At 34.5% G+C, this 13403-nt stretch overlaps 1 non-coding gene across 1 annotated transcript; it reads left to right on the top strand.

Moving 5' to 3' along the window:
* Positions 1-219: 219 nt before the first annotated feature.
* On the top strand, positions 220-323 carry LOC112704238 (small nucleolar RNA R71). Its single transcript, XR_003154873.1, has one exon. It is a non-coding gene; the product is annotated as a small nucleolar RNA R71 (small nucleolar RNA).
* The last annotated feature ends 13080 nt before the right edge of the window (positions 324-13403 follow it).

Below are 13403 nucleotides of genomic sequence, written 5' to 3'. Positions count from 1 at the left end.
ATTTCAAGAACTCCCTTCCTCTGAGGCATCCCATTATTCACGAAATTCCTCTCAGAAGTGTACATGAATTGGTTATTTACAACCATGTCAATAAGTTCCTGAGCTTCTGCAGGTGTTTTCTTTAGGTGAATGGATCCACTTGTAGAATGGTCCAATGACATCTTAGAAAACTCAGATAGACCATAATAGAATATATCTATTATGGTCCATTCTGAAAACATGTCAGAAGGACACTTTTTGGTCATCTGCTTGTATCTTTCCCAAGCTTCATAGAGGGATTCACCATCTTTTTGCTTGAAGGTCTGAACATCCACTCTAAGCTTGCTCAACTTTTGAGGAGGAAAGAATTTATCCAAGAAGGCCATGACCAGCTTATCCCAGGAGTCCAGGCTATCTTTAGGTTGTGAGTCCAACCATGTTCTAGCTTTGTCTCTTACAGCAAAAGGGAAAAGCATGAGCCTGTAGACTTCAGGATCTACTCCATTCGTCTTAACAGTCTCACAGATCTGCAAGAACTCAGTTAAAAAATGGTAGGGATCTTCTGATGGAAGTCAATGAAACTTGTAGTTCTGTTGCCTTAGAGCAAGTAGTTGAGGTTTCAGCTCAAAATTGTTTGCTCCAATGGCAGGGATTGAGATGCTTCTTCCATCAAACTTGGACGTAGGTTTAGTATAATCACCAAGCATCCTCCTTGCATTATTATTTTTGCCTGCCATCTCCTTCTCTTGTTCGAAAATTTCAGAAAGGTTGCCTCTGGATTGTTGTAATTTAGCTTCTCTTAGTTTCCTCTTCAGAGTCCTTTCAGGTTCGAGATTAGCTTCAACAAGAGTGCCTTTTTCCTTGTTCCTGCTCATATGAAAGAGAAGAGAACAAGAAAAGAAGAGGAATCATCTATGTCACAGTAAAGAGGATCCTTATTATTAGTAGAAGAAGAAAGGAATAAAGGTGAAGAAGAATCCAAACACAAGGGTGAGGATAGAGGCAGTGATTGGAGATGAAGAGAGGTGAAGAGAAGTGTTAGTAAGTAAATAAATAAATAAATAAATAAAAGAAGATGAGAGAGAGAATTTGAAAATTAATTTTGAAAAGGAGTTAATGATTTTCGAAAATTAGAGATGAGATAGAATTAAAATTAAAATTTAAAACAATTAGTTAATTTAAAAAGAATTTTGAAAAAGAGATGAGATATTTTCGAAAATTAGAGAGGGAGAAGTAGTTAGGTAGTTTTGAAAAAGATAAGAAACAAACAAAAAGTTAATTAGTTAGTTGAAAAAGATATTAAAATCAAACTTGAAAAGATAAGAAGATAAGAAATTAGATAAGATATTTTGAAATCAAATTTTTGAAAAAGATAAAATCTTGAAAAAGATATGATAAAAAGATATGGCTGAAAAAGATTTAATTTTAAAATTAAAATTAATTACCTAACTAACAAGAAACTAAAAGATAGGATTTTAGAATTTAAAGATTGAACCTTTCTTAACAAGAAAGTAACAAACTTCAAATTTTTGAATCAATCATATTACTTGTTAGTAAATTTTCGAAAATTTTAAATAGTATTAAGAAAAGATTTTTGAAAAAAAATATTTTAAAAATTTCAAAAATTATAAAAAATGAAAAAGATTTGATTTTTGAAAAAGATTTTGAAAAGATAAGATTTTTAAATTTGAAAATTATGAGAAAATTAAGGAAAAAATATTTTTTGATTAAAACAACTCAAATTTTTGAAAATTTTGAAAATTATGTTGAAACAACTAATTTTTAAAAATTTTTGATTAAATCAACTCAAATTTTCGGAAATTATGAGAAAATTAAGGAAAAAATATTTTTTTATTTTTTTTTAATTTTTAATGATGAGAGAGAAAAATATAAAAATGACCCAAAACATGAAAATTTTGGATCAAAACACATTATGCATGCAAGAACACTATGAATGTCAAGATGAACACCAAGAATACTTTGAAGATCATGATGAACATCAAGAACATATTTTTGAAAAATTTTTTATGCAAAAAAAACATGCAAGACACCAAACTTAGAATTCTTTAATGCTTGGACTCTAACAAACAAAAAATGCATATGAAAAACAACAAAAGATACAAAACAAGAAAACATCAAGATCAAACAAGAAGATTTACCAAGAACAACTTGAAGATCATGAAGAACACTATGAATGTATGAATTTTCAAAAAATGCAAGAAAAATTTTTAAAGCATGCAATTGACACCAAACTTATAAATTGACTCAAGACTTAAACAAGAAACACAAAATATTTTTGGTTTTTAAGATTTTATGAATTTTTATTGTATTTTTATTATTTTTTTCGAAAATTATATTTTTGAAAAATGAAAATAAAGAAAAATTTTTGAAAGAATTTTGAAAACTTTTTTTGAAAAGAAAATAAAAGAAAATTACCTAATCTGAGCAACAAGATGAACCGTTAGTTGTCCAAACTCGAACAATCCCCGGCAACAGCGCCAAAAACTTGGTGTTGTTGCCGAATCAGGAAAACTTGGCACTGTGGTTGCACGTAATTGTAATTCAAACATTCCCCGGCAATGGCGCCAAAAACTTGGTGGACGAAATTGTGATCATCAACAATGGCTCCAAAGGCTTGGTGCTCTCAAACGTGAATCACACTTTGTCATAACTCCGCACAACTAACCAGCAAGTGTACTGGGTCATCCAAGTAATACCTTATGTGAGTAAGGGTCGATCCCACAGAGATTGTTAGTATGAAGCAAGCTATGGTCATGTTGTAAATCCCAGTCAGGCGGATTTAACTAATTTAAGAGATTATTGGTTTAAATAATGATTAATAGAATCCAGTGATTCTTTTGCGTCTGTTACTAACGCCCAACCTTCAGGAGTTTGAAGCTCGTCACAGTCATTCAATCCCGAAATCCTACTCGGAATACCACAGACAAGGTTAGACTTTCCGGATTCCCATGAATGCCGCCATCAATTCTAGCTTATACCACGAAGATTCTGATTAAGGAATCCAAGAGATATGCGCGCGGTCTAAGGTAGAACGGAAGTGGTTGTCAGTCACGCGCGTTCATAGGTGAGAATGATGATGAGTGTCAAGATCATCACATTCATCAAGTTGAAGTGCAACGAATGTCTTAGAACAGGAATAAATCGAATTGGATAGAAAATAGTAGTAATTGCATTAAAACTTGAGGTACAGCAGAGCTCCACACCCTTAATCTATGGTGTGTAGAAACTCCACCGTTGAAAATACATAAGTGATGAAGGTCCAGGCATGGCCGAATGGCCAGCCCCCAAGATCGAAGAACTAAACGTCCAAAGATGAATAATACACTAGTAAAAAGTTCTATTTATACTAAACTAGTTACTAGGGTTTACAGGAGTAAGTAATTGATGCAAAATCCACTTCTGGGGCCCACTTGGTGTATGTTTGGGCTGAGCTTGATCTATCCATGAGCTGAGGTTTATCTTGGAGTTGAACGCCAAAAAGCGTATAAATTATCCGCTCATCTTTTGCATTTAAATACTACTTGGTTGAAAAATAATAAGTTTCTTTCTAGAACCCTATTTTTGAAAAATTTCACTAATTTAAATTAAAAAAATTTAAAATTTTCTATATGTTAAATTTGTTTGAAGTTGTATTTGGAACATGGTTTTTGAGCCAAAGAACACACAACCTGTGAGATTTTGAGCCTATTTATATGGTTACATTATTTAACCATAAATATTTTATTCTTGTGTATTTTCTTCTCTATGATTGCAATCTTTACTTTGTTTCATTCTATATGTCCACTTTTTAGTGTATTTACATGCTTGCATATGATTGAGGCCATCATTTGATTATTAGCTCACTTATCCCAAATAAGTCCACCCTTTTATGTCACCCTTGTTAGCCACTTTGAGCTTTTTAATCCCCTTCCGTTCTATAACCACATCCCTAGCCTTAAACAGAAAAACAAATTAAATATCCCAATTGAATCTTTGGTTAGCTTAAGATAGAGGTTGTGCATCAGCCAAGTGTGGGAAACTGTGGGAACATGGGTTAATAAGGGAATGTATCATGTTTCTAATTTATTTGAATATTGGGAATTTGGGAACCTTCTCATGAAAAACCAAAATAGAACAAAAAATAATGGAAAATCCATGTGCCTTGATAAGTTATGTTTGAAGAAAAAAATCCAAAAATATTCAATAAATAAGTAAGTGAATAAGGGGATAAAATTACCCCAATGTTAAGCTTTAATAAAGATCAATGCACATGTGATAAAAGTAAAGAAATATCAAACATTTGGTACATAAGTATGGGAATTATACAAAAGTGGGAATTATGGGTAGCTGGGTGTGATTTTTAGAAATACATAGAGTGTGTGTGTATGTTAGGTGAAAGCTTAGGTTAGTCAAAGATTCATATTATAGCTCACTTGGCCATACATATATCCTCACCCTTACCTTAGCCCATTACAACCCTAAAAAGACCTCATGATATTTGCATTAGTATGCTAAATATTTGTTGATTGGTTAGATGAAGAACAAGGTTGAGAAAGCATGACTAGAGAAGAGTAGAGTGATTGACCCTAGATACTTGAGAGTTAGAGCGATATACACTACCAGTAAGGGTTCAGTGCTTGATTCTATGTTCCCCACTTTCATAAGCTATCTTCTTACAAGTTTACTTGTTTTCACTGTATAATTTGAATTAGTGGAATTTGGTTTGTATTTGTCTTAGAGGACTTGTTTGCTTTTAACTAAGTAGGTAGAAACATTTTACATGTAGTTGATTTCACATTCATAGGTTGCATTGCATGAGTCTTGCCTTTTCCCTACTCATTTATTTTATCTCTTTAAGCTAAGCATGAGGACATGCTAATGTTTAAGTGTGGGGAGGTTGAAAAACCACTATTTTGTGGTTTATCTTGTGCTAAATTGAATTGTTTTTATCAGCTTTTCACTCCCTTATTCATATGAATTGCATGATATTGCAATTCCTTCCCAAATTTATTCTATGATTTGATAACTTGCTTCCTAAAGCTTTGAATTGTGTATTTTAATTTCTCTTTTATACCATTCGATGCCGTGATCTGTGTGTTAAGTGTTTCAGGCTTCATAGGATAGAAATGGCTTAGAGAATGGAGAGGAAGCTTGCAAAAATAGAAGGAACATGAGAAATTAAGGAGATGACCAGCGAGAAGCGACGCGGACGCATGGCTCACGCGACTGCGCGAAATGGAGAAAATCGCAGTGACGCGTTCACGTGCCTGACGCGAACGCGTGGATTGGAAGATGCACGAATGACGTGAACGCGTGGACGATGCGTATGCGTGGCAAGGAAAAACGCTAAATGACGCGCATGCGTGGACGATGCATACGCGTGACATGCACGATCTGCAGAAATTACAGAATACGCTGAAGACAATTTTGGGCCGCGTTTTGACCCAGATTTCGGCCCAGAAACACATATTAAAGTCAGGAAACATGCAGAGACTCAAGATATGAGATCATACACACAATTTTAAGTTTAGATGTAGTTTTTAGAGAGAGAGGTTCTCTCCTTTCTCTTAGGATTTTGGATTAGGATTCCTCTTAAAGGAATTAGGATTTCTCCTTCTCAATTTTCAGGTTCAATGTTCCTTTTACTTATTTTCTCAATTTGGTTTATGAACTCTTTATGTTTGGATTGATTTTCTTTTATTAATGCAATTTGAGTTATTTTCAGTTATATGATTTTTATTTAGCTTTCTACATTCTTGGCTTTGGTTGATTAATTGGTAACTCTTGAGTTGTCAAACTCATTGTGATTGATAATTGATATCTTTGCTGATTGATTTAGATTCCTATAACTCTAGTCTTTCCTTAGGAGTTGACTAGGACTTTAGATGTTAATTTAATTTAACCACTTGACTTAGTGGGAGCAAAAATATAATTTTCATCACACCTGATAAGGATAACTAAGATAGGAATTCCAGTTCTCATACCTTGCCAAGAGCTTTTCTAGTTATTAGTTTATTCCTTTTGCCATTTACTATTCTTACTTTTTATCTTATACATTAAAAAACTCCAAAAACATACCTTTTTCTATAACCAATAATAAATCATACCTCCCTGCAATTCCTTGAGGAGACGACCCGAGGTTTAAATAATTCAGTTATCAATTTCAAAGGGGTTTGTTACTTGTGACAACCAAAACTTTTGTACGAAAGGATTTTCTGTTGGTTTATAAACTATACTCACAACGCGATCATATTTGTGAATTTCTTTACCGATAGAAAATTCGATCGTCAATGTGTCCAACAAGCAGAGTTTTCAAAAGGTTGAAAAATTCCAAAATCCCTTACAAAATTTTTTTGAAGAAAAAGAGTCTACAGTAGAGCATATTGCTCGATATACTATTAAAATTAGAGAAGTAGCTTCTAATGAATATCTTAAGATACAATATTTTCCTTCTTCTTTAACAAAAAATGTATTTATGTAGTTCCCCAACTTGAGACCAAATTCCATTCATTCTTGGGTGCAATTAGAATTTATGATCAATTTTTTCGAGGTGAATTCAAAGATAACCTTATGAATTTATTCTTTGTCAAACATGCAGAGGGAGAATCCATTGACACTTATTTGGCACGGTTTAGAAACATGAGAAATAAGTGTTTTATTCCGACCCCAGAAATTGAATTTTTCAAAATGGCTACTAATGGGCTAGAATTTGGAGTTAGAAAAAACTTGTTAATCAACATACTTTATACCTTTCCCAATTAGCTGAGAGAATAAGACAAATAGAGTAAATTAAGAAAGAAAAAGAAAATTTCAAAAAAGGTTCTAAAATGGTTGCATTTGATTGTTTTTCCGATAGTAGTGATTTAGATGAGAAAGAAGTTTATATTGATGAATTACGTGAGAGTTCTCCTTATGTATGCAAACCTTTGAAGCCTGTTAAAGGAAAAAAAAGTTTCTTCATATTCCAAAGTTGAAAATAAGACTTATTCTTTTTATATTTCTAAGGCAGATCAAATATTTGAAGTTTTATTAAAAGATAAGCAGCTTAATTTACCAGAAGGAAAAAAGATGCCTTTCAGCTGATGAAATAAAGAATAAAAAATTTTGTAAGTTTCATTAGGTATTTTCACACACCACTAATAATTGCATCCGTTTCAGGGATTTGATACAAAAAGCCATTGAGGAGGGAAGGTTGAAGTTTGTGGATAAAACTGCTATGAAGGTGGACACTAAACCGTTTGCTGTTGATTCAAATTATGTTGAGTTATTTAATTTGTCAGTCAACATAGTAGGAATTCACGCTACAATGACTAGTACTCAAGATGAAAAAAATACCTGAGGGTTTTTTAGCGAGATAAGAAGCCAATTTATCCTTGTCTTGATGAGGATTTGTTAGATTTTTTGCTGAGAATTAAAGAATTTGATAGCACCGTCGCTATGTGCCCAAAGTGCAGTGCCAATTTTGAAAAGGAATCTACAAAAGAGTTGGAAAAGTACAAAGTTGAAGAGAAAGAAAAGGCTGAGTTGAAAAAGAAGATTGCTAAAAAAGAAAATAAAACTAATGGGCTAAAATGAAAGATAGCTGAGGGAAAACAGAAGTTGGGTGGTCTGACTTCCAAAGTGTGTCAACAACGCTAGGATACAACCCGTCAACCAGAAGATGAAGACTATATTCATGATTGATGGAAAACTTGATAGATTTTCTCAAAACACGAGGGTTTTTCCCACCAAAATTTCAAACAATAAATGGGTCCAAAATGTGACAAATATGCAGAATCAACCTACTTCTTTCTCAGGAGGAAAAAACAAGTGGATGAGTGATAAAACGCTATTTTACGGTTTATTTTGTACTGAATTGAGTGGATTTTATCTACTAATCTCACACTTATTCATATAATTTGCATGTTTTATATTTTCCTTCCTAATTTTGTGCTATGATTGAAAACAGGCTTCTTTGGCCTTAAATTTGCTAATTTTAATTCTCTCTTATTACCATTCGATTCTGTGATATGTGTGTTAAGTGATTTCAGGTTTTCTAGGGTAGGAATAGCTTAGAGGATAGAAAGGAAGCATGCAAAAGTGGAAGGAATACAAGAAATTGAAGGAATTGCAAAGCTGTCGAGCCTGACCTCTTCATCTTAAATCGATCATAACTTGAGTTACAGAGGTCCGAATGAAGTGGTTTCAGTTGCACTGGAAAGCTAACATCCGGGGCTTCGAAATGATATATAATTCGCCATAGTTTCCTTGCTATTAGGCGATGCGTACGCGTGGATGACACGTACGCGTGGATAGTGCGGCAGATAAGCGATGCGTACGCGTGGGCGACGCGGACGTGTGACGGAGCCACGTGCTGTACGTGTCAGAAATCGCTGGGGGCGATTTCTTGGCTATTTATAGCCCAGTTTCAAGCCCAAAAACACTGATTAGAGGTTGCAGAATGGAGCAGAATGGGAATCATTCAATCATTCATTCACTTTTGACATTAGTTAGGGTTTTAGATGTAGTTTCTAGAGAGAGGCTCTCTCCTCTCTCTAGGTTTTAGGGTTTATCTTAGTTTTAGATTTATTTCTTCTTAAATCCAGGTTCAATGTTCCTTTAATTTAGTTTTCTTCTACTTTTATTTATTATATTACTTTAGTTTATCTTCTTCTCTTGTTAATTTCCGTTTTCCACCATTTTTATGTTTATGATCTCTTGTTACGTTTGGTTTCATATTAATGCAATTTATGCTTTCTATGGTTATTGTTGCTTTCTTTAATTTGTGTTATAGATGCTTGCAATTGGTTGTTTAGATTTCATATTCTCTTATTACTTTTCTATGCTTTTATTTTGTGCCTACCAAGTATTTGATAAAATTCTTGGTTGGATTATAGATTAAACTTATTTCCTCTTGGCTTTGGTTGAGTAATTGGTGACACTTGAGTTATCTCCTTTGTTGATTGATAATTGAAAGTTGCTAGTTGATTTGGATTTCCCTAAAGCTAGTCTTTCCTTAGGAGTTGACTAGGACTTGAGGAATCAAATTGATTCATCCACTTGACTTTCCTCCATGGTTAGAGGTTAACTAAGTGGGAGCAATGGATAATTCTCATCACAATTGATAACAATAACTAGGATAAGACTTCTTGTAACAACCCTGATTTTTGAGTACGCGAGACATTTTCTAAAGGCACGGATTTCTCCGGAAGATCAGTGAAGGGAGCACCTCTTCTATATCAACAAGTATCTCGATCCTCATTGTCATTATGTCATCCTTAAGTTAGAACCTCCTCTGAGGCAAGCTCGATCGCGAAGAACCTAGTTTTTGAACCGTATCGGTTGGTAGTTTTGATTCTGACTTTCGTAAATAGTCTCTGTTTGATGAACCGGACTCGATTCATGAGAGGAGAGAGATAATAGTATAATATTATCATTATATTAGTATTATAAAATGCTTGAATGATATTATAAGGTTACCTGGTCTATTTTTGTTAAAAACAGAAAATCGGTTTAACCGAGTTTACGGTTTATTGGTGCAGTTTAGCACCAGCACTCTCTGATGAATTTAGCAATGCTAAGGCCTCATTATACATGTTCTATTATCATAATAAATATGTTACTAGTGTCATTTATGCTAGTAGCTCAGAAAATAACTTTTAGAGATGTTTTTACGAGTGTTCCGATACACCTAGTTTTAGTAGTTGTACACAAGAGATATTTTAATATTAGTTTAATCCACCTCCAAGCCAACCAATCACAACTCACCCTACACCCCCAAAACCCCCAAGGCTGCCTCATTTGCTCATTGTGGCCGAAAATCACCAAGAGAAAAAGGAGAGAAAGTTCTTGGTTCATAAATCTTCAAAGCTTGATTTCTTCTGAACTAAAACTCAAATCAAAACTCCGATTTTACCAAAATGATCCTCTCTTCTTCCTCTACATAACCATATAACATATCAAGGCTGGAAATAAGGTGAGATGGCTGTCTCCCTCCCTCTTCAATTCGATTTTCAAGGAAAACCATGTAAACATGTGTTTTCTTGATGTTTTTCCTTAGGAATCATGCTTAACTTGACTTGAGGGCCAAGAAACGTGACTTCCAGAAAGTATAAGGTTAGAAATCACTTCCTAACATGCTGAGTGAGATTTGGTTAGTTGAGGATTTTTGGATTCAAAGTTGTTCTTGATGTGATTTAGGAAGAAAAAGTGCTTAAGGACCACCTGAAAGAGTAACCGGATTTGAGGCAGCAAATCAAGGTAGGGTGTCACGAAATTAATCTTGATTATTTGTGTTTGAGATGTGTGAATGTTGTATTATTTGGCTGTGCTAAAAATTGGTTGCATATATGATTGATTCTTGGTGAAAATTTGGTGAAATTTTGATGAAATTTGATGAAATTCAAGCTTTATGTTCATGTTCTTGGAGCAGCTGGAAAAACGAAACCCTAGGCTTAAATTGAGGTTCAATTTGTGATGAAATCATGTAGAAAAGATGGGGTTTTAGTGGCTGCTAATTTATTATGAATTGTAGTAAAAATCAGTTGCTGAAAAGACTGAAAAACGGGTAAAAACAGAGAAAGAATCTGAAGAATTTATGAAGAACATGAAGAACACTTTGAGTGTGATGAAGAACAATGAAGAACAGGCCTTAGATCTTAAAAAGGGCAAGGAAGTAAAATTTTTGGTGTTTAAGGGGTTGTTTAGTAATTTCTGAAAGTTAGAGTGGTAAAAGTAGAAATATTAAAAGTTACGGGTGGTAAAAAGTGAATTTTAAAGGTTAAAAGTAAAAGATAAGTTAATTTTCAAAAATTAATAGTAAAATAATAAATAATAATAAAATATTAAATAATAATATTTAAATAAAAATAATATTTTAATAAAAATAATAAAATAATGCGAAAAAGGCAGTTTTCCGTAAAAGCTTTAGCAAGATAACTTTAAGTGCAGAATTCTCCTAATTACTTTCATAAAACACTTAGGGAGTGGTAATAACATGTTAGTGAGGAAAAGATAAAGAAAAGATAAAGGTTAAAGAAAAGATAAAAGTCAAAGAAAAAGTCTGTAAAGTTTTAATGACAGAAAACAGACAGAGATTAGTGAACGAATTAGGGCAACTTAGATAGTACTTAAGTTGCGACTAGGGTTAGGTATTATATGAAAAGTTAAACTATTTCAGTATAGACTTAATGAACCTATACTTGGGACAGGCTAACTATTTATACCGAAATTTACATAAGCTTCAACTATATATGTTAAGCAGAGAAAATTAGAGCAGAGTAGGGAAACACAGAGAACAAAATAATCAGAGTTGAGGAAAGAGATAAAGAGAAGAAGAGTAACATATATATAAAGGAAATAGTAATCAGAGAAAAATGAAGAGATACAAAAAACAGAGTAATTAGAGCAGAGTAAAGAGATAAAGAGAAAGTTAAGAAAGGTTTAGGAATATGTGTTAAGGATTCAAAGGGAAAGAGGAAATGAAGATTGATTTGTGGATTTGTTGAGGTTGAGAAAGGATAACGAAAAACGATAAAAGGCGGGAATACCCCACGAACTGTTAATTGTTTAACTACGGGGGACACCCATGAACTGATAATTGGTTGAATTCGGGAAGTACCCACGAACTGAATGATCATTGATCTCGGGGAAACCCATAAATTGTTATTTGTTTTATAAGCGGGAAAACTCACGGACTGATAATCATTGATTACGGGAACAACCCATGAATCGTTGTATGTTGATCTCGGGTATAACCCACGAACTGAAGATCACTATGTTATTGTGTATTGATCTCGGGGAATAACCCACGAACTGAAGATCTCTGTTTTATTGTTGTGAATTGATCTCGGGGACGCCCACGAACTGAGGATCACTGTTTCCCCTTGTGCGTATATTATGGGGTCGGGCTTTGCGCCGACTGCCGGTAGTCACGAAGGAGTGGTATTCTTACCACCGACACATATGCACTAAGGACACAAAGGGAAGCCATATCTGGGACTTGTTCCTAGGTAATGTCGGGATGCAGGGTGTAAACCGACACGTGAGCTCATGGCCTGCATAGGACAGACATGCATCATACTTGGTTGTGTATTTCCTCTGTTATGATTGTTGAGTAAATGTATGCTTTGTTTGTTTGTATTCTATTCTTTGTATTTGTGTTGTATTTTTTTGTATTCTTTTGTTTGTGTCCTGCTTTCTGTTGTCTCTATTTTTTTAATTTATCTATCTTCTGTTTACGGCTCATCTATATTCTGTTATTCATCTGCCAAACAACATAGAATTAATGAACTTAACTAATAACCCCGACCCTACTAAGAACTCCCCAGTTCTTACCCCTTCTCTCTCCCTTCCCCCTCCAGATGGAAGCATGAGTACCCTTCCGTAGTTCGCTGATGACTGTTCGTAAAGAGGATTTTGCTCTAGATAGTTTTCTGAGTCTAGGGTGAATATCGTTATCTGTTTATATGTATATACTGTGAAACCAGCCAACGTCTACACCCCGTTCGTATGCGCACTTTAACCTAAATCCTGTGTACGAGATTCCTATTGTGTGGCTACTTCATGAGGTACCAGGGAGACGTCCTGTGGAAAAGTCTGATCGTGCAGAGGAGTAGCAGATGATGTTCTATCTTTTGATGACGTTCCACCTGACTTGAGTTTTGAAGACATAGAACGTACTTTCCCTCGCTTTAGTAGTTTAGAGGGACTAGGTGAGTGATGAGCGGATAATTTATATACTTTTTGGCATTGTTTTTAGTATGTTTTTGGTATGATATAGTTAGTTTTTAGTATATTTTTATTAGTTTTTAGTTAAAATTCACTTTTCTGGACTTTACTATGAGTTTGTGTGTTTTTCTGTGATTTCAGGTATTTTCTGGCTGAAATTGAGGGACCTGAGCAAAAATCTGATTCAGAGACTAAAAAGGACTGCAGATGCCGTTGGATTCTGACCTCCCTGCACTCGAAGTGGATTTTCTGGAGCTACAGAAGCCCAATTGGCGCGCTCTCAACGGCGTTGGAAAGTAGACATCCTGGGCTTTCCAGCAATATATGATAGTTTATACTTTGCTCAAGATTTGATGGCCCAAACCGGCGTTCAAAGTCACCCTCAGAAATCCCAGCGTTAAACGCTGGAACTGGCACCCAAATGGGAGTTAAACGCCCAAACTGGCATAAAAGCTGGCGTTTAACTCCAAGAAGAGTCTCTGCACGAAAAAACGCTTCAATGCTCAGCCCAAGCACATACCAAGTGGGCCCGGAAGTGGATTTTTATGTCATTTACTCATTTCTGTACACCTTAGGCTACTAGTTTTCTATAAGTAGGACCTTTTACTATTGTATTTTAATCTTTTGATCACTTTAGATCTCTAGATCATGATAGAGACATCAAGAGGTAGCTATCTTCATTTTTATGCTATCTTGAGATCATTGGGAGGTTGGCC

This window comes from Arachis hypogaea, chromosome 7 (assembly GCF_003086295.3).
Source record: "Arachis hypogaea cultivar Tifrunner chromosome 7, arahy.Tifrunner.gnm2.J5K5, whole genome shotgun sequence".
Lineage (NCBI taxonomy): Eukaryota > Viridiplantae > Streptophyta > Magnoliopsida > Fabales > Fabaceae > Arachis > Arachis hypogaea.
Note: the sequence above shows the minus strand (reverse complement) of the source record. Positions and strands in the feature narration are given on the sequence as shown.